The following is a 22,054-nucleotide window of genomic DNA, read 5'->3' as shown; positions in this document are numbered from 1 at the left end:
ACGGTCGCCAAGCGGCGCGTTTGCAAGAACGCTGCCGCGCGTCTTTGCGCCAACTTGTCCGCGGCCCACCCTGACGGCCAAGATACGCTGCCGAGCCGAAATAGACACAAAGATGCTAAAAGCAAGATTCTCCGGGGCAGCAAGACGCGACCAGTACTGAAGGACGAAATGAAGATTGTGGTCAGACCCAGAGGCGGACTGAGTATTACCAAGGCAGGCCCCACAGTGGTCACAGAAGCCATATGATCTGCAACGGGTATCAGTACGACGGAAAGAGAATGAGACACTATGTGTCCCAATCCGATGCAAAATGTGATGGTTATCAGCACATCTAGCCACGAACACGCGGTTTGTTACACCGCTGTGGAGAACATTACAGTCGCCGGGAAACAGCATGAGGTGAGCGCGTATGTTGCTGCGCCGCACGCCACTTGCAAGGGGGTAATTCGGCGCATTGCAAGCGAAGACAGACCTGAGGTAATTGACCGGAAGATCGTCAACCGGAGAAATCCACTCGCGCTAGGTGCCAGAAGAATCAAGGATACTGGAACTGTGGTGGTGCTGTTCGAGGGATACAAGATCCCAAATTACGTTGCATATGGGGGCACTCTGATCAGGTGCACGCTTTACCGCAAACAGATGGATGTTTGTTACACCTGCGGACGCCTTGGACACCGCTCCGATGTCTGCCCGTCACCAGAGAAAGTGGTATGCAGGGGATGTGGAGTAACCAATCCCGATGAACAACACAGCTGCGATCCAAAATGGAAGGTATGCGGCGAGGCCCACCTCACCGCTGCTAAGGAATGCAAGAAACGCTTCCAGATGCCGTACGTGGTTAGACGCAGAAGAGGAGAACGCGCTCGCAACGCTGCGCAGGAGGAAAGAAGCAAGCCATCACCACCCTTCAAGGATGATCAACACTTTCCAGCTATCTCCGGCGAAAGGCACCCACGCTCTCAAGAATTCGACTCATCGGCCCCATCCTGGCACCGGAGGCCGTTCGCGATCCAGAGGGCGATCCAGATCCCGGGGATGCTCCATATCCCGGGGGCGCTCCAGATCCAGAGGACGGACAGCGTCCAGAGGGATGAGAATCCGCATCAATTCCGGAAGCCCCATTAGGCCTGAAAGCCGCACCAGGTCCAGTTCCAGACCCAGAGGGAAGCAGACAGGAGCGGTTCTTGGATCGGGGGGAGCGACCACCTGGGCTATTATCCGTGGACGACAGGCAGAGGTGAGGTCGGGGGCATCCTCAGAGCATGCGACAGGAAGCGCGCATAAAATAGCACAACTTGAACGCGAGAATGCGAATATGAGGGAGGTTATTAAAAAGCTTACGTCCGAAATCGCGGAGATCAAACACGCGAGAGGAACGCGTCCTCCGCCTGCGTCCGCTCCGTTGGAAACACCCCAACCTATGGACGTGCCCATAGCGGAGGGCGAACATGATGAGGCGAGACCCTCTAAGAAACGAGCAGTGACTTATGAGCAGGATAGTCTTCCGGGACGCGTAAAGTCAGAAATTCGCGAAATGTTTTCAGCGCTCAGTGACAGCGTAAGGCAACTGGCGGAGAAGGTCTCCCAGATACAAAGTGAGATGGCCTTTCAAGCTGAAAGTATGAACAAACGGGTATCAAAATTAGAATCTTTCCTAGAGAATGTGATGTTCCCAATCTCTGGTCCTAGCGTCAATGTCGTACCACATATTACCATTGGGCCCCCTATAACTAGCGACAATCCATCCGCAGAAAATGGGGGAAAAGGTAGGGAGCAACAAGATGGCGGGCTCAAATTATTTTTTTTTTCGCATTTGGCAATGGAACTGCAGGGGCTTTCTTAAGAAGAAAGCGCCTCTGCAGCAGTACATTCGCAGAAATCCCGAAAAACCGCATGTAATCCTGATTCGAGAGACCCTGTCTGCTGAAGTGAATTTATCGGGATATCAATCGATTATCGGTCCAACTGGGGGGAGAGGTGTATGACCCTTGGAAGTCGTAGGCTCACGTACATCACTCACGACCTCGGAGTGGCCACCTGTAAGGCGGAGCATGTGATTATAGAAATCGTACCAGGCCAATTGAGACGCCACAGCGTGTTCATTCTTAACGCGTATAGTAGCCCTAATGACTTTCGCCAGCGTTTCAAAGCACTCCTAAGGAAGGCAATAAACCTCGCAGGAACTAATCCTTTAGTGATAGCCGGTGACTTCAATGCCCCGCTCTACACGTGGGGCTACATGTACAACACGGCCAAGGGAAAGGAGTTATGGCAGAATGCTACAGACTTGGACGTTACGCTCGTGACTCACAAGTCTTTTCCGACCAGATTGGGAACATCTTCGTGCAGGGACTCGACTCCGGATTTAACGTTCGTCAAGAATTTGTCTAAGGCGCAATGGACTAATATTGCTGTTGATCTTGGCAGCGATCATTATATCCTTGCTACACACTTTCCGACAACCCCCAAGAGGCAGATGGAGTTCTTCACGGATTGGGACAAGTTCCGCAAGATAAGGAATGAGCGCCCACCTCCAACCACCAGACTGAGCCTTGAGCAGTGGATGGACAAGATCAGGAAAGATATCAAGATTAACACTCACAACATATGCACGGACCTTTCCATGGAAAAGATCGATAGTCGCCTCGCCCATCTACTAGAGGCTAAGCAGTCACTCCTCAATCGATGGAAGGGCCAAAGGCTAAATCGCAGACTACGCAAAAAGATTGCTGAACTCAACAGAACCATCGAGGAGTAGTCACACCCTCTCAAAGCAACAATGGGACGAGGTGTGCAACTCGGTTGATGGTCAAATGCGGAACGGTCGAAACTGGAATCTTTTAAAGCATCTTCTGGACGACACCAACACAAGGTCCAACCAGCAGCATGTGATGGCAAAGCTTCTGCATACAGCCACACGAGTCAAGACCACTGAGGAAGTCCATCCCCGAGAAGTACATCCCCGTTGGTCCCCGGCAAGAGACATCGGTCGCCTACGCAGACTACCTTGGGCCACCCAACTCCGACCTGGATGCAGACATCAGCACGGAAAAGGTTAGGAGGGCGTTACATGAGCTTAATAGCAAGTCTGCCTCTGGTCGCGATGGCATCACAAACAGGACTCTCCGTAACCTGGACGATCACTCGATAGAATACCTGACAAAAGTCATCAACGAGGCATGGAAGGAAGGCAAGTTTCCGGAAGCATGGAAGCAGGCGCTTACAGTACTCAAATCCCTAAACCTGGCATATCATCAAGCCTGGACAACTTACGACCAATATCGCTCACATCCTGCGTTGGCAAGGTCGCGGAGCATGTCTTACTCAGCAGGCTCACTTGGTTCATCGAACACGAGGAACTCTACCCCCACACGATGATTGGCTTCAGGGCAGGTCTGTCCACACAGGACGCCATGAAGCTCATCAAGTGTCAGATAATCGACAATGACACGCGGGACACTTTGGCCATCCTTGGATTAGATTTGGAGAAGGCTTTCGATAAGATAGCCCATCCATTTATACTGCAATCTATATCCGAACTTGGTCTGGGAGTAAGATTCCATGATTACATCCGGTCATTTTTGCACCGAAGAAGGGTGACTCTCCGCGCAGGAGATATGATGGCGGAAGAGGTGGAGCTTGGAACAAGGGGCACTCCACAGGGCTCGGTGATCTCGCCGTCTTTGTTTAACCTGACCATGATCGGCCTTTCCAGGACAGTCTCACGAGTCGAGGGCATCAGGTATACCATCTATGCGGATGACATTACCATTTGGTGTGTTGGAGGAAGTGACGGACAGGTTGAGAGTGCGTTACAGGAGGCCATCGAAGTCACGGAGAACTATCTTCGTCCCACAGGATGGAACTGTTCGGCTAAGAAGTCGGAGCTTTTACTCTATAGCCCCATAAGAAGAGGTCGCAAGCCCATGGGCTGGATACCACTGTCTGACAGCACCATTTCTCTTCGCACGGGCAAGGGAGACAAGATTCCTAGGGTCGTCGCAATAAGAATACTCGGCATGGCAGTGGAATCTACTGGCTCTAACGCACAAACGATAATCAAGCTCACGACCAAGACGGAGAACGAAGTACGTCTCATCCGAATGGTGGCTAACCGCCATCATAGTCTTAAAGAAGACAACCTGTTACGGTTGATTAACGCCTTTTTGCTTTGCCACTTTGCCTACGTGGCGGCTATGCACCGATGGCAAATAGCAGAGAGGAACAAACTAAACACGTTGCTCAGGAAGATCACAAAGCGAGCCCTGGGTATACCGATCTTCACCAACACCAATCGTCTCCTCCAGCTAGGTGTCCACAAGACTCTTGAGGATATTGCAGAGGGTCAGGAAAGAGCGCAACTTGCCAGACTCTCCACGACCGCCACCGGTAGGAGGATATTACAAGAGCTCGGCTACCCACCATCTGCAGAGGCACCAAGAAAATGCCAGTTACCACGGGACATACGAGATTTGATCTCCGTATCGCCGATACCAAGAAATGTACATCCTGAATATAACACGGATAGAAGGAAAGCAAGAGCTTCTACCATACTCAAACAGATCCAGGCAGAGGGGCGTAGAGCCTGCTTTGTTGACGCGGCCGCATATCGGAAGGGGTGCTGCTCCTTTTCTGCAGTAGTGGTGGATTCCAAACAGCGACTCACGAACTGTGCATCTGTTACAACCGGAGATCCGGCGTTAGCCGAGCAGGTGGCCATTGCCTTGGCGATGCTTGATGACAGCAGCGACGTCATCTACAGTGACTCACGGTTGGCCATTAGGGCATTTCAATGTGGAGTGATCTCAGAACAGGCCTTTGGGCTGCTTCGTCAGGCAGGTCCGGATAGAATCAAGCATCACTTGCTTACTTGGTTCCCAGCCCACGTTGGGCACATGGTGGGTGTCCCCGGCCACGAACCTCAATGAGACGGCCCACGCTGCCGCGCGCGCACTGACTCACCGCGCCGGCGCTGTAACGGCCGAGGAGAGAGTTACGGATGGTAGGGACGCGCCCGCCACTTATAATGAACTTATTAAACACTTCTATCTTTCGCGGCGACAATACCCTCCTCCTCACCCCAAGCTCACCAGGCCTCAGGCACTGACATTCAGACTTTTGCAGACAGAGACCTATCCCAATCTGTTCACACTCACTCCAGTAGTAGCTCCAATGAAGTAGCTCCACACTACTTCATTATATATGGACATAGTCCATATTTAATCAAGCTGAGCTTCCACACTTGCCGGGGCGTTGCTGATCGAAACCTGTCGAGCGGCCGCCAGAGGCGCCGGCTGCAGTCACAGACACCGCGCGCGTTTGGCGCTAACGCGTGGAAATGCAGACGGCGTCGTCAGCAGCTCTGTGCGTTGCCTCGTCGGTGCTGCTACAATTTATTTCTCTCTCGCTCGCATTTTCTTTTTCTCTCTCCTGAGTATAGTGCGCGGCGCACGCATGCTCGCCTTCCCTCTCCTTAACGTCCCATGCCAAGGCAACATATGCACGGCACGGAGAGGAGGCGAAGAACACGACGATCCGCGAGGTGGTTGCTAGGCAACGTGCGGTGACGTCATCGCCAGGCGCCGTTCTTTGCTCGAACTATGCGGCCAAACCAAGAGCCTAAACAGCTCTGCTGTTAAAAGCGTCTGATGATGCGCACAGTCACTAATCTTGATCACAATGCAAACGCAGCAGTGAAAAGTGCAAAACGTCGCAGTGCCATTCCACTCTGCGAAGGTTGATGACCAGCAAAACTGTGTATGTGGTGACTGACCGTTGCTCCAGTGAAAGGTTCCAAGTTTGCGGGATCGGGGCCACATGAACGGCTCGTATTTCTTTCCGGGTCGCGGTTTTGGCGGGCACCACGCTCATGCTTGGCATCCGCGGCCCGCTCATTATCGGTGGTCTCCTTCCGCCGCCGCGCGCTCATTGCCTTTTCTCCGCGAAACCCCGGAGGTTTCAGTGGGCGCAACAAGGTGACGCTACGCTTTGGAGCGATGTACGTTTCGCTCAGGTAATCGAGAAATCTATGGAATACAATAACCCTCCCTATATGGTTTTCATAGATTATGAAAAGGCATTTGATTCAGCAGAGATACCAGCAGTCATTGAGGCATTGCGTAATTAAGGAGTACAGGAGGCATACGTGAATATCTTGGCAAATCTCTACAAAGATTCCACAGCTACCTTAGTTCTCCACAAGAATAACAGAAAGTTACCTATCTAGAAAGGGGTCAGGCAAGGAGACACGATCTCTCCAAAGCTATTCACAGCGTGCTTAAAAGAAGTATTCAAGCTGGGAAGGCTTAAGAGTGAGGATCAACGGCGAATATCTCCGCAACCTTCGGTTTGCAGAAGACATTGTCCTATTCAGCAACAATGGGGACGAATTAGAGCAAACGGTTGAGGACCTTAACCGAGAAAGTGTAAGAGTTGGATTAAAGACTAATATTCAGAACACAAAGATAATGTTCAATAACCTGGCAAGGGAGAACGAATTCAGGATCGCCAGTGCGCCTCTAGAGTCTGTAAAGGAGCACGTTTCTCCAGGTCAATTATACACAGCAGAACCTGATGATGAGACGCAAACTTACAGCAGAATAAAACTGGGTTGCAGTGCATACGGCAAGTATAACCAAATTCTGAATGGGAGCTTACCACTCTCGTTGAAAAGAAAAGTGTACAATCATTGCATTCTACCGGTGCTAACGTATGGGGCAGAAACTTGGAGGTTAACAAAAAAGTTTGAGAACAAGTTAAGGACCGCACAAAGAGCGATGGAACGAAAAATGTTAGGCGTAACGTTAAGAGACAGGAAGAGAGCGGTGTGGATCAGAGAGCAAACGGGGATAGCCGATATTCTAATTGACAATAATTGAAACAAATGGAGCTGGGCAGGCCATCTAATGCGTAGGATGGATAACGAGTGGACCATTAGAGTTACAGAATGGATACCAAGAGATGTGAAGCACGGTCGAGGATGACAGAAAACTAGGTGGGGTGATGAAGTTAGGAAATTTGCAGGGGCAAGTTGGAATCAGCTAGAACAAGACAGGGGTAATTGGAGATCCCAGGTAAAGGCCTTTGTCCTGCAGTGGACATAAATATAGGCTTATGATGATGATGATGATGACATCTCGCTTTGGAGCGATGCAACTTTAAGCCGGCGGCGCAAGAGGGCGCAACGCTCCAAAGCGACGTGCGCTAACGCACTTCACAAAGAACCTACACAAGATATAGAAGAGACAATGACATTTTTTTGTTTTGTATTTTTTAAAGAGGGATACGTCAATCGCAGCGCGCATACTAGCGCTGACGTGCTCGCGTGGCCGCAAGGGTGAGATACGTTACGGTATATTCCTACGAAATGCGCGGTGCGGTGCACTAGTTGTTACAATCCCGAAATTTGAAAACACCGTTATCCCGACGTTTCATACGACGCCACAAGGTTGCGCGACGCATCTAATTCCGGTCTATTTCCGGACGCGATCTCCTAGAACATAGCCTATATTAGCTTCTGAAATTGTTTGCCGATCCCGAAGTTTAAAAACGCCGCCATCCCGACGCATCTGAAATGGTTCACCTATCTCTTTTTGTTGCTGCACGCGATCTCCTCGAACCTAGCCTATAACAGATTCGCTTTAAAGTCGCAGAAAGTTTGTAATGCTCAACAAAGATTCTTTCCAACTAACGTGTTGAAAAAAATGACGGTCCAAAACACAAATGCCAACACCCCTTGAGAGCGATGCAAATGCTATGAGCATGCGTTATGACAAAATCATTTTCACGGCCCCAAACGACGGGGGTCTTGCCATTTATTTGCGAAAGATTTATTACCATTTAGTTGCACAAAAAAAAAAACTGTCTTACACGCGTTGGCATTTTGCCCGTTGAGGGTGCAGTACCATTGAGGGACTTATGCATTTAGTTTGGCAACGACACAGGCGTGTGTGACAGGCGTTGCTCTTACCAAGGAGATTCAGCTTTGTAGCGATGGTCTAATGACACACCCATGAAATTGGCTGCAACTTGGATGCAAAACCATGCAAGTGGATGCAAAACCAACTCGCCCAAACGTCGGTGCTCTTCGGCTGCAACTTTCACGCTATTCACATTATTGTCCTATCATGCTATGGACACTTGTAACATTCTGTAGTCTGAGGCATATTTATGGATGAAAACATTTTATGAACACGCGGCGCTACATTATTGCCTGGTAGCACAAAAAATTTACAACATAATGAGTGTCAGAATGGAATAGGTTATTTGACCTTATTTGAGTCTTGTCTGTAGCGTGATAATTGTTTGCCGACTATAGTAGCATTGGAGCCTTTGTGTATAGCTCTAACGCTACTTAATAGACCCTTTGATGTGCTCTAGCAAAGGAGCCACGGGACTTTATAAACCATTTGTCGAACAGATTGGAAGCAGTTCGCTCAATATGTTCCGGCACCGGGTCAGTTACGAAATGGATGAAAAATAACGGTTCAGCTTGGTACCAGTTCAGTTGCAATTTCCTGTTCAGTTTCGGTTTCCGGGTTGATGTGCACTGGGCTGTGTGCATATCATGCGCATACCCCGTGACCCAAGTCGGCACAAAAAAGGTTGATGCGCAACTTAATAGACCAATGACTACCCAGCGACCCAAGTTAGGGACAAAAACGGCTGGATAGATACATAGAATGAATAGAGAGATAGAATATATATATACATAGATAGATAGTTATATATATATATATATATATATAGATAGATAGATAGATAGATAGATAGATAGATAGATATATAGATATATAGATAGATAGATAGATAGATAGATAGGTCAGCCCCCGAAATGTGCGTGACGTACACTAAGAATGCTAATCGCACTAAAATGTTCCTTTCTCTTCCCAGGTCCCGGCATAGTCTTCGGGTATTTGTTTGCATCTATGGCTGCGAAAGGTGGAGACTTGAGGCTGCCCTTTTTTTTCTTTCCCCCGTTCGAACTGCCAGCGGCATCTGTGCGGGCCTTAAATATCGAGACCGAACTTGCAGCATGCCACTACTTACAGAGCAGAAAGAAACTGGTGGATAGACACATCGATTTTTGCAACAATTCAAGAGCCTTTGGTTCTACCATAAAATTTTGCTGCGATGGTATGTATCTTCTAAATGACACTGACTCTTGCTTCATGCGCTATATCCTCGTACCACTCCTCGTCACATAATGTAGGGCGCGTTCGTGTTCAATTCTTTTCTGAAATATTTCGGAAGAGATTCGCTAGAAATTTGTCAATTATGTGAAGTCGGATGCAAGATGCATTGAATGAAAGTGTTTTATATACAGGGTGTCCGAGCTATCATGCACTTAAAAGAAGGATCATTCTCCGTGACTAAGACAGAGTGCGTGTTATTGTAAGCAGATCCTTTCTTGGAAATCGCCAGTAATGTTAGTCTGACATCCTGTTATTTATTTAAAAGTAATGATATAATATTTAATGCAAAGCATTCTTCTCCAAATAACGCCAGCTTTTATTTGTGATGTGTCCATCTCGGCTTTTTTGCGCGCGAACGAGCAGGCAACTACTGTCACCTGTAGTCAAGGACCAGAAGTATCTGAGACCTACGATAGGAGAGAACCAACCAATGCAAGCGTCTCCTGTTTCGACGTGCGGCTTTCATTCGTGGCGCGAAGTGATCTCCGAGTTTCGCTACGGCGGCATCGTATTCCGGCGTCGCGCCCTTTTGCACTAGCGTAGCGTCGCTCTGGTTTAGCTGGTTCGTTTCCTCTCGGCGTCCTAAAACGCTACGCAATAGGAAGACGACAAATCGCGTTTAGCGCCACTAAGGTCCCGTCAGCTCGTCGGGCTGTTTGCAGCTTATGCTGCAACAATTCTTGAGAGAAAGAGAGCAATATTGGTTGATAGAGAAAAAGAAAGCTTTATACCCGCACCGCTAGCAGTCTAGAGCGCGGCTGACACCTGAACATCGATCAGCAGTGTGGGGAAGGATGAGGGAAGGAAAGAATACATAAAAAGTCGCAGTTTCGCCCGAAAGGTGAAGCATCAATTGCGACAGTAAATTTACTACTAGAGTATACGGAGTAAGGATTGCAGTTTTATCCGCTGCATAAACTTGGACACATTCGCTTACTAACTGAATTAACAAGCATGGTGTTAGTGCGCACAAGTAAACATTAATAGATCACACTCGATGACCGCAGACAAGCGCTGTCAAAACGCTGGCGCGAGCAAGCGTGGCGGGAGCAGCGACCGAAGGTTCGTGCGGTCTATCGCTTCAACGGAAACTGAGCGGCGAAAGCACAGCGCATACAAAGGTCAGAGCCGTGTGGAGATCGCTTTCAAGATATGGTGCGCGGGACAGCCCGCAGCCGCGCAAAGTACAAGTAGGCAGTTGTTCGTAGAGTTGAATCTGCCCCACTCATCCCGCGCTGCCTTTCCGCTTTCCTCCTTTCTCTTGGGAAATTAGGTCGCCAGTTTTCCTTGCCCCCGGTTGCAAGATACGCATTTGGTTCCGCAGCACAGCGTCGCCCCCACACTCCCTCCCTCCCATACCCCCACGGCTTTCACGGGACGGAAGAAGTGGCGTTTGCTCTCCGCCGTTCGTTCGCTCTCCGTGAAAACTCGCGTCTCCCGCGCGCTTTCACTCGCACATACGGCGCGCGGCGACGACTTTATCGCCCTAGGACTTTATACGGAACCTCACGGCGGCGACGGTGATGCCAACGGCAGAAATGCGCTTGAAGTATCTATATAAGTGCTGTCGCAATAAAAAAATGTCGCAGTTTCGCCCGAAAGGTGAAGCATCAATTGCGATAGCAAATTAGTAGAGAGCTATTCGGAGTAGGGATAGTAGTTTTATCCGCTGCATAAACTTGGACACATTTGGACTAACTGAATTAACAAGTATGGTGTCAGCGCACACAAGCAAACATGAATAGATCACACCGAATGACCGCCGACAAAGACTGTCAAAACGCTGGCAGCAAGCGCAGCCGCCGCAGCGGGCGAATTGTTCGCGCGGTCAATCCCTTCGACGGAAACTGAGAGGCGAATGCACAGCGCATACAAAAGTAAGAGCCGTGTGGAGATAAGAGACGGTGCGGGCGACCGCCAGCGCCGGGCAAAGTGCAGAGGAGTAGTGCAAACGAGAAGTTGTTGGCAGAAGAGAAGCTGCCCCCCCTCCCTCCCACGCTGCCTTCCCGCTTTCTTGCTTTCGCGTTGGAGAGTGAGTGGCCAGTTCCCCTTGCGCCCGGTTGCAAGATAAGGATTTGGTGAAGCAGCACAGCGTCGCCCCGCCTCCCTCCCTCCCTCCCATACCCTTACGGCCTTTCGCGCGACGGTCGCATTTGCTTTCCGCCGTGCGTTCGCTCTCCGTGATAGCGCGCGTCCCCCCCGCACGCTTTCACTCGCGCATACGGCGCGCGGCGACGGTTTTATCGCCCTTGGAATCTATACGGAACCTCACAGCGACGGTGACGACGATGGCAGAAATCCGGTTGAAGTGTCCCTATAACTGCTACAGCAATAAAAGGAAGGAAGAAAGCGCTCGTAGCTGATATAAATCTGCTGGCATAACAATAATACTCTGCGAATAGTAGACGCACTCAGTAGAAACGAGGAAAGCGAGTAATGCGCCTTGCCTTGCGGAATCGCCGAGGGGGCAAGTCAAATTTGCAGCCACAATGGCCTGCCCGTTGTGTCTGGAGGTTCCAGATGTAGTAGTGGAGCGTTCGTCACAAAAAAAAAAAAAAAAAAATATTCGTTAGTTCGTTGGCTCGTTCACTTGCGCGCTCACTCGTTCTTTATTGCGCTTTTTTTATTTCGCGGGCTTTATCTATTTGCCAAAAAATTAGAACGCCATGTGTACCTTGCTATTAACACCTCACTTTATACAGCGTGTCCAACCATTCCCACCAACCGCCAAATTGTCATCCTGACAATTGGGATATGAATTAAAAAGATATCTTAATAACATTTCAGTAAATATTTGGATCATCATCATCAGCCATATTCATGCACTGCAGGATGAAGGCCTCTCCCTGCGATCTCCAATTACCCCTGTCTTGCGCTAGCTGATTCCAACGTGCGCCTGCAAATTTCTTCCTTCATAACCCCACCTAGTTTTCTGCCGTCCTCGACTGCGCTTGCCTTCTCTTGATATCTGGCAAAAAAATCGCCGAGAGCTAGTGGCGCTATATTTGTCCAGGTGCAACCAAATTAGGAAGGCCCACTAAGCTTCAACAAAGTCACTCCCTCACCAGAATAGGAATTGGCCTCCCTGGTGCAGTATTCGGCCGCTACCTCCCTCATGACTCCTACAATTAAAAATATCTGGATATGAGACACTAAAACATTTGTGGTGGTTTCTGAGCGAGACTCTAAACAATACGCATTTGGGCTTATTCGCGTAGGATGATCCGTGTATTTTTTTTTTTCAACGTTCAATGCATGATAGCTAGGACACCCTGCATATTCTTACCGTCAGCTTTCGTGGAAATAACGCGAATATAATTATTCTCCGTTGTATCATCACAAAACACGGAAACCACCAATCGAATTAGTTTCGAAAAACCACGAGCTAACATGAATTCCACGGAGCTAGCCCACGCACACCCACCAACCCTCCCGATGTTCAGCCATCTCTGTGTATCAGCAAAGAAAAGCGGTTTTCACGACAAGAAGCATGAGGCAATTGAAGCTATCTCTGCGTACGTTTAGTTGGTTCCTTCGTTTATTGATGCGAAAGCATCAGATGGCCCTTTCACCGAAAAAAGCCTCGCAAGGAATCAGCTACGGCTGCGGATGATTATGGCGCGGCTGAGTGCGGTCGCGTGCGACTTGATTGCGATTTGCGTTTGGTACAGAATCTAGATACCCGGTTGGCAGATGTCTTCGTTTGTGCGGTGTTCTCGTCGCTTAGTTCGCATTGAAGCGAGAGGCAGCACGAAGCTCAATTCGCTCGCAGCTGCTGCTCCTCTTTCTCACCGTCACCGTGTTGACAACGCGTGTCCGCGGTCATCGAATGAGATGTGTTTATGTATGGCTGTGCGCGCTGTCACCATGCCTCTTAACTTAGCAAGCGTATGTTTAAGAGATTAGACTGCCTCTAAATCTATTATATTTACTTCATATTGCTCTCAGCTATTTTCCTATCGCAATCGATGCTTCGCATTTCGAGCGACACTGCGGCTTTTTTATCGTATTTTTTACAAAATTAGGCCGTACAGAAACTATTCGTGGAAGACTATTATGTTAAGGCGATCAGCAATGACGCAATGTAACGACACGCCATATTGTGCCCGCCGAAACACGTCGTGTAAAGTGTATCGCAGCCAGGTTCCTCTTTCGAGGTTCGCTCCCAACATGGTGCGCCATCTACTGGTGCCGCCGGGAAGTCCGCGCGTGGAGTCTCTCTGGATACACATGACGCCGATTCTATTCCGCCCAACACCGGAAAATGTTTAGTGTTTTTTTTTTTCTGTCATTGAAGAGCTGCATATGCCCATCGGCACTTACCCGGTGGCACAAGTTGGGGTAAAGTACGTTAGATGCAAACAGACAAATAAAAAAGGCTCAGATTTCCGAAAAATGTTGATCGCGCTAAAAATGGCTTTACGCATTGCTGCATACAAGTCACTAGGAGGAACCGACTTGAGAGGCAATTATATCCGTGATTTACCTTCTGGTTTGAGGCTTATCATCGCTTTTCTAAGTCAAGATGTTCGGGCGATTCATAAATAGTAGGAAAACGCTACGAATACCGCCGACAATCTTGTTCTCGCTTGCATTCGAAATTGAGATATAATGAATCGGTATAGCAATGTCTGATGTGTCAACAAATATGGCGTTTTGTTGCATGATAGTCATAACAAATCTGAATCTACATACCACTTAACTAGAAAATTGTCATGTTTCTGCGCTCAGCGGCCACAGCCCACTGCACGCGAGCAAGACTTATTGCGGCGCATAATGTAGGTGCACAAACTCTGTGATTTGATGTATTTTCACCTCTATAAGTTTGAGTTTTAGTAACAAGTCATTTCGCAGACGACGTCGCTGCATGACACAGCAAACATGGCGACTTCGCAGAACCACTGCCCAATTTTCAGTGAGACTGTTTCTTTTAAGAGGTTGCATTAAAAATTTAAGTTGTCCGTAATTTACAAAACTTTGCCTGCATATCACTCACCCGTTTGAAACATTGCCAGCGTTATCATATTCATCACTACTTTAAGGAGTTTTTATCAAAAATACTACTTCACCTGCACACGTTTCAGTACGCCTGCAAATCAGCTCTCCAGTTCCCCCATTTTTACCGAATTTGAGCTCCGTTGCTGCTACAGTTCTTACGGTGCCAGCTAATTTGTTCACGGTTCGTATAAGATTCATATAACGCTATAGAGAGCACAAATAAGTGATTAACGAGCAAGGACGGAATTAAGCCACAATATGACACAATCTAAGCTTTGCTTACACATCACTCATGACCCGTTTCATATTTGCGCGAAATATAAACAAGATGACTCATTTAGTTCACCAAGGACACCGTTATCGCCTGGTATACGCAAGAAAATTGGGAGAAAAATATTGTATTATTTGCAAAGCCTTACGTTAAGTCACAATTCTTCAAGTTTCGCACGAACATTACCTGTAATACTGCAAATCCTGCACCTAGGATAAGTTCTGCATGATCCATAAAATATGCGCTCTTGTATGTATACCTTACACCGAGTGCCGTAATTAACCAACACACTATTAACATTGCGTAGGCATCACGCTTAACAGGCACATTATTTGCTCGAAATATAAACAAGGTACCTGTTTTTCACTTAGCTGAGCACCCCATGAAAGAACACTAGTGCCTTGAACAACGTATGAATGTAGCGAAAAAAAATAGTTTTTCGCTATTTAACATGCACAATTGAGTTTACATTTGCAATTTCAGCGAATGCGAACTCGGTACCACATGCATTTCTAGAACGCCGAGGAATGTTTAGGGATAATGCCACGGAACACTTGCTTAAGGAATTCTTCAATGCGAATAATTTCGTTATCTAATAAAAACCAAGGTGAGAGCAAGGTAATGCGCAAGAACGCCATGTCGTTTTTAACACGAAAATGTTTTTTAACGCGGGTTTCACGACTGATTTCCGGCAACGGATGTAACAGATGTGATAGTCGCCATCCAGGAGCGGTGAAGCGAAGCACTGTATTGTGACACTAACAAGCGCCGACAGGAAGCGCTTCGGTAGTCACAGCACAGCGGAGTGTCCAACGCGGTGTAGCCATACAATAAACAACCATGTATAGCCTCGTGCATAGTTTCATACAATAATTATTCAATAAGTAATCATACAATAAAAAACATTATTAATATTGTCTGACGGAAGCATTCGAACACACAGGAACTCTGGAAGAGAAGCCCGATGTTGAAGCCATTACGCCACGGACGAACGCCTCGACACACGTCATAAAACGACGTTATGAATTTATCACGGGCAAGCCAGTGCATTGAGACGCTTTACGCATTTCGGTTTGGCCACCTCGCCAAGCTGAACTGTTGTAATTAGCAGCCATTGTGCGTGTTCGCAGTGTACTGTGCACTTAGAAAAGTATACATTGCTCGGAAATTTACGACAATGTAGGCATATGAAGCGCAATAAGCAAAATCACAAGAACGTCTAAATCCACAAGCACAAAGATCAGACAAATCCATGTACTTCCCATCATTCCCATGGTGACCTGAGTATGCGCCAGAGTATGCGATCCCGTGTAGGCAGTTACCGCAAATGGTTTGGTCAAATAGGTGTTCTGTGGTTTGGCTTTCGCGTCAGCTAAGCCTGTGGCGCCTCGTCAACTGCGGATTGCGGTTTGAACGTGCATCAGCAGTGCATCGCCTACTGCTTCGCTTGCGACGGCACCACCTAAGACAACTGCTACGCTAAAAGGCGCAGAAAGGCAACGACATCGCCGGGCGAATCCCGCTATGCCCCGGCGAGAGACACGCTAGCGTGAAGCAGAATGACTTCGCGCGTTCGCAGCGGACGGTACGATCTTTGCCCCTGGCATTCCTGCAGCTCTGCGCCACGCAGCTCAGCTGGCTGCCGTAGCCACTACGGAGCCCGACCAGATTGCTCGCACATTCACCGAAGCCACTCGCCAGCAGGGCGGCTCTCGACAACAGGACGGCACTCGCCTAAAGGTCGCCGCGTGCTAAGCAAACCAGCAACATGGTCGCCGACCCTCAAATTGTTGAGCCTTTCGCTGCAGCGGACCGCGAGTTCACGAAGCAAAAATGCAACAGCTTCTGTGAAGACAGTTTCACTTTCGTGTTCTATTGATTCGTGTAAAAGAGGGATGAGCACTTATTTTTTGATCATGTTTTGTCTCCGAAAGTTTTGCCTGTTCTCGGAAATAGTGCAGTCAAAATTTGGGGATATAGTGCGAATTTGGGTGGCCCGATTGGGTGGTACCCGTCATAACGCTAACATCGTATATAGTGCAAACTAAGGCAGCCCGATTGGCCACTGTGGAAGATAGTGAGAACATACACCGGATAGAGTGCGAATGATTAAGATGGGCCGTAGCAGTACCTGATGCACGTCAGCGCTGACGTGAGCTCTAACACTAACATGCCGTCACCCTCACTCTGTTGTCAGTGACATACCATGTCATGACATGACATTGTAATCATTTTTTGTTGTCTTACCATCGTAATCTTTCCGCCATTTCTATTCTGTTACTGCCACTGCGTTGTCATATGGCCATCGTCATACCATTCTTCTTCATATCATGGTCTTCACGCCACCGGCGTCACGACATGGCCGTCATGTAGTCACCATCTCACCGTCATTGTCATACCATCGTTACTACACCGGCTAGCGTCATCATCCCATGAACGTCACGCTTTTTCGTCACGAGGTGACTACCTGATTGTTGGGTTTCTTATGTGGCCACACGTGACGTAACTGCACTCAACTGGGCTGTTTTGAACGAAGTGGCAAGAGATCAAACCCAGCCAACCAGTGGTTTCACCATGACATTCGGGAAGTGATTGGCATCACCCTAAACACTACGAAAAATGTGCCCACTCCGCAAAGTGGCGGTGTCATCGACCACGCGTACACCAGAGGAGTCGATCTAGTCACATACGAGCACGTCTCGTAGTTAAGTACGCGTAAGTTGCTATTATCTATGACGGTAGAAGCCATGCGTCTAAATAAGGGTAAAAAAAAGTCCCTTAATAATAGCACTTAAGAACTGAAGCTCTCACACATTTGCGTCACCTATACATATCAGATATGCTTCGCATGACATAGATGATCAATGAGGTTGTTGTTTAACGAGATAGCGTTAAGGGCTCCGTGTCGCAGAAAATCCGGCGTTGGCGTCGGCGTCAGCGTCGGCGTAAGCATCGGCGTCTGGCGGAAATAATAATGCCGAACCACGTCATGCCGAACCACCCCGACCGGGCGGGCTCTACGCGGGGCGCAAGGTATCAGTGAATTAAATTTCTGAAAGTAAAATCCGCAAGAAAAATCATAAAGTACGACTTAACCACAACCTACAGACGTAATAGCATCTCCCTGTAACTTGAATATGCGAGAAAAGAGCATGATAAGCAGCCAAGGATCCTTGAATGCTATCGCGTTCCACTGTTAAAGAGGAAGCTTAAGCGTCCTCCAATTCTGATGGTGTTTCGCTGTACTTTGGTTCTAGTACAGGGGAATGAGGGCAATGTTGAAAACCGACCCTTTCTGAATTTTGATCGGGGCCCATGTCGCGGAAAATATGGTGTCGGCGTCGGCATCAACTGCGGCCAATAACGCGGTCGCCTTCCACTCTTAAAGGTGAAACTTAAGCGTACTCCAAGTTTTTCCCCATTTTTAGCAAAACACATATCAATTTGACTGCTCTGAATTTGCTGATAATATGCCCGTTATGTCCTTCAGACTTTCTGGAACGGGGTAACTAACAACGCAGTACGTGAAATGCAGTTTGAATTTTTGGAACTCTGTGTACACAAGTTTCTGCAAATCCTGCAATTATTCCAGTATTTCAAGTTTTATTCGTAATCAAACGACAGTATGCTGCCTATATCAAGTGAATATAAAGTAAGTGCGCCGCCTTGTTCATGGAGGAGTGCGGGAAACCAGCTACGGGGCCTCGTATAACGCGTGAAAATTGATAGAGAAAACAATTATTCAGTAAATATTGTAAGAGCAGCGAATCCGCCTGCACCTCTTCATACTTTTAGCATACACCAAACACTACTGGGCCCCTGTTCTCTCGAAGTAATAAATTGCTAACGCCATTGACACTGCCAAAGCGTCGGGAACACTTAAAAGTGCCATATATGACGCCGCCAAAAAGGCTGAAAAGCAGGGTTCGTAAAGTTTGATGTTCCCCCTAAATAACCCACTCATTTCAAAATTTTTTCACATCGTGTTTAAAGTCCCCCTAATTTAGATAATTATAAATACAGCGAATAAGAGCTTTGCTGTACTACGAACATTATGCTATTTGCACTCGAAATGTTTGTGACTAATTCAACTGAGCTCATTCCGGAACTATCACATGTATCACAATGGGAATGGGTAGAAATAAACATTGTTTGCGAGGAATATGTTACAGAAATCTCAAAAAAACTGCAGTCTGAGGAAGGGCTCACTACAATATTCATACTTTATGTGGTCGCCAATGGATGAGTGGTGGAAAGAAATACCGCTAATCGTGCTTATCTTGTGAAATGTTCTCCGCAACGCCTGCTTCGTAAGTAGAGCACTGGTAATTGAATAATTTGTGAGATCGAAAAGGGAGTTTAGATTATAAGCAGGAATAATGTTTACCGGTAAAGCTTCATTTAAATGTATTCAAGTTTCTGAAACGCGAACAGTTTCTACGTATCCTTAGCTATACGCAACGCCGTTTTGTGAGCTTCTTAGTACGAACTACAGACACCCAAGAAAGCGTTCATATCTCGGACCGTGATGTTAGCGTATTGTGTCTTTGAGAATTAAGATGCAGTTCCGCAATACTCTCTTCACTTACCTTTGCAGTACTCCTGAACAAAACAGGAGAGCCGTGGTACGAGGTTCAAGCTATATCCACTTCACCGCACGGAATTCTCTACGACGTCCTGTTCATGCTTGTTTTCGGCGGCGTCTTGTTTCTTTACCTTCTATACCGCGTGTCGGGAGGTTGCTCGCTCGGCCTACAGAGAACATTGCCACCGGGAAAGGCAGCCATGCCCGAAGACGAAGACGTGGCAGCCGAGTGGATCGCCGTGGAAACAATCTGCGAGAATGGGAAATTTGGCGAGAGAACCTTGGTGGCACGAAGGCTGCACAAAAGTTTTGGTGTGCTGCAGGCTGTGAAAGAACTCTCGTTCGCCCTACGGCCGGCTGAATGCTTCGGCCTGCTGGGAGTCAACGGCGCCGGAAAGAGCACAACATTCCGAATGCTGACCGGCCTAGCACAGATGACATATGGCGAAGCTTTCATGAGGGATGCAGTGCTGTCCCAGGATCCTCGGAAGGTGAAGTGTTTTGTGTTTGCCACCAACTTCTAAAGAGACGTTTGCAAACTGTGGCAAATGCGTCGATGTTAATTTAAGTGCTTGTAATACCATTCTTTGTATTGTGGCACACCTATCGTACCATAGTGTCACGTGGTAGTGACGATCAATAACACAGTAGCAAACTACGTGATACAGTGTGTGACAGTAAATAATACCAACTCGGGTTCTTTACACGCTTTGCCTGGAGTCCCACAAGGTTCATTTCTGAGTCCCCTGCTGTTTTGATACATGTCATCCACATTTATTTCTATGAGCTGGCGTATCAGGCATAACATCAAGGGTTTTGGCAGATGACTCCGTTATCAGTAAATAAGTGCAAGGTACTGATAATAATGTAGAGCTAGGCTCATCGACAGATATGTCCTAATGGTGTGCCCTGAGGCAAATAACATCAGAAAGATCATTTTCATGACTATAGCCAAATAAAAGGAGCGTACTGTACAATAAACTTCAATAAATATGTAAAAAGGAAATAAAAACAAGTCCTGACTATATAACGTGAGCATTCCGCCACAGATTTTGAGGGCACTCGTCCCGGAGTTGGTGCGAAGAATAGAGTTTCTGCTCAGTTATTGCTTCACTTTGATTGATCATTACTGACATTAGGACATCAGCACTGCTCGAGTTCAATTCTGCAATTCATAAGCGTGCCGGATTGCGAGTAACTACGAGGTTGAATAGTCCCACTGTGTATTAGATAACATCACACTACTATTCGTTGTGTGGTTAAGTTATGCAGCTGATGTGACAACATTGTGCCATCGGCCATACGCGATATTTATCACGGAGAAGTTGGAGAGGTCAGCAGAAGTGACAAAGTCTTGTGCTTTAACTTCTAGTTCCCTAGTTCCAGGAATGCCTCGCGATTTCTCGCCATCGGCAACTTTATTGCACAGTGCGCGGAATCATTTGTCACTACGCTAAACCGAGAGTATTACTTTTAACGGCATGATTGTGAGATATGCTCTAGAACGTGGTGCGGTAGACCATTGATAACTATATTATGCAAAAGGTAAAATAAGCCAAATCTACAAACTGCGTATATTTCGTAGGAGGTGTGTAAATCCCTAATTTTCAAACAACAGCTGTCCCAGGCATTTCCTAGATGGAAATGGTGTTGGTTAAAGATGTAGCCGGAATCCTTCCCCAAGTATAAATATGCTGTGAGGTTAAAAAAATGAAATTTCTAAACTTTTCTGCACAGGATTTCATATTGTAAGCGCCTTGCCGCGCTATTGTCATTGTCGTCATCCTGATATCTCTATAAGCGTAAGGAAATCACGAAGCAGAGCTCTTCAACACATGAAGTTTTTTAGCATACAACGCGTTTTTCGACGTGCAAACCGCGGCGGCGGCTGAGTGGCTATGAAATTGTGTTGTTGAGCACGAGTTCACGAGTTCGATTCCCCGTAGCCATGGTGGCCGCATCTCAGATGAAGCACGTATACCCTTTCATTGTAAGTACGAGTACAGTCGGACTTCTTTAACAACCGCATTAAGCGTGTGCATAGAGTCGTTCTATTCAAGTGGGAATACCTACACAACTATAATTACAATGTCAAGATAACGAAATGAAACAAAAACAGGTATTTCCTTTTGAAATAATCACTTCAGTATACACTTTCAAATTGCACAAATTTCAGATATGAAGCAGAGCAGTAGTGAAGTTGTGTCTGCTTGCTCGAAATTGTAAAACTAGCTCCGCTTAAGTCTTTTCCGTCCTCAATTCTTGCCGTGAAATACGATGTCGTTTAAGTTAAGTATTCAAATCACTTTGCTCTCCTTCTAGCGGTTGGGGATTAGAATAATGCATGCCATCGCGTTTCCTGTATTTTTGTGGAACGGATATGTGTCAAAACAGGTTCTAGTCACTGACTTTCTACTGAGCAATTGTGACTTCACGGCTGCTCGGGTTCTATTACAAGGTGACGTAATTACCTAATATTTAATTTGACCTTTTCTACTTTTATGACTTACCATGCAGGCAACTTTCGCTTCTCCCAATGTCCCTATGTCAGGAAATAACTGAGCGATAATTTAGAAACGGTGCATCAAAAAAAAAAAAGAAAAACATAGCGCATCTTGCACTAGTGGTGCAAGGCTGGAGCAAAGAGCGGAGCTTTTGATTGACCTAGTTTATTCAGGCGTTAGTCAGGCGCAGTCGGGCGTTAGACGCGCAGATTCTCGCTTTGCCCCACGGCGCGCTTCCAGATGAGCGGCTTCTTTGGTCGTCCCATTGGCAAGGCTACATGTTCTCGCCACAGAGTCGACGAGAGTTGTGCCGCCGTCGTGGCGGCTCCGAGCTTTATCTCCCTGGTGACGTCATGACTTAGCTCCGCCTCAACACGATCATCCAACTGACAACGCGGCTGGGCAAAGCGTGTAACTAGGCGGTAGCAAATCTTGGCGAATCAACGACGTGGCCTGGCGAAGCGTTGACATGTCTAGGCGAAGCGAGGCACATGTGGTTGCA

The sequence above is a fragment of the Dermacentor silvarum genome, chromosome 6 (genome assembly GCF_013339745.2).
Source record: "Dermacentor silvarum isolate Dsil-2018 chromosome 6, BIME_Dsil_1.4, whole genome shotgun sequence".
Taxonomy (NCBI): domain Eukaryota; kingdom Metazoa; phylum Arthropoda; class Arachnida; order Ixodida; family Ixodidae; genus Dermacentor; species Dermacentor silvarum.
Note: the sequence above shows the minus strand (reverse complement) of the source record.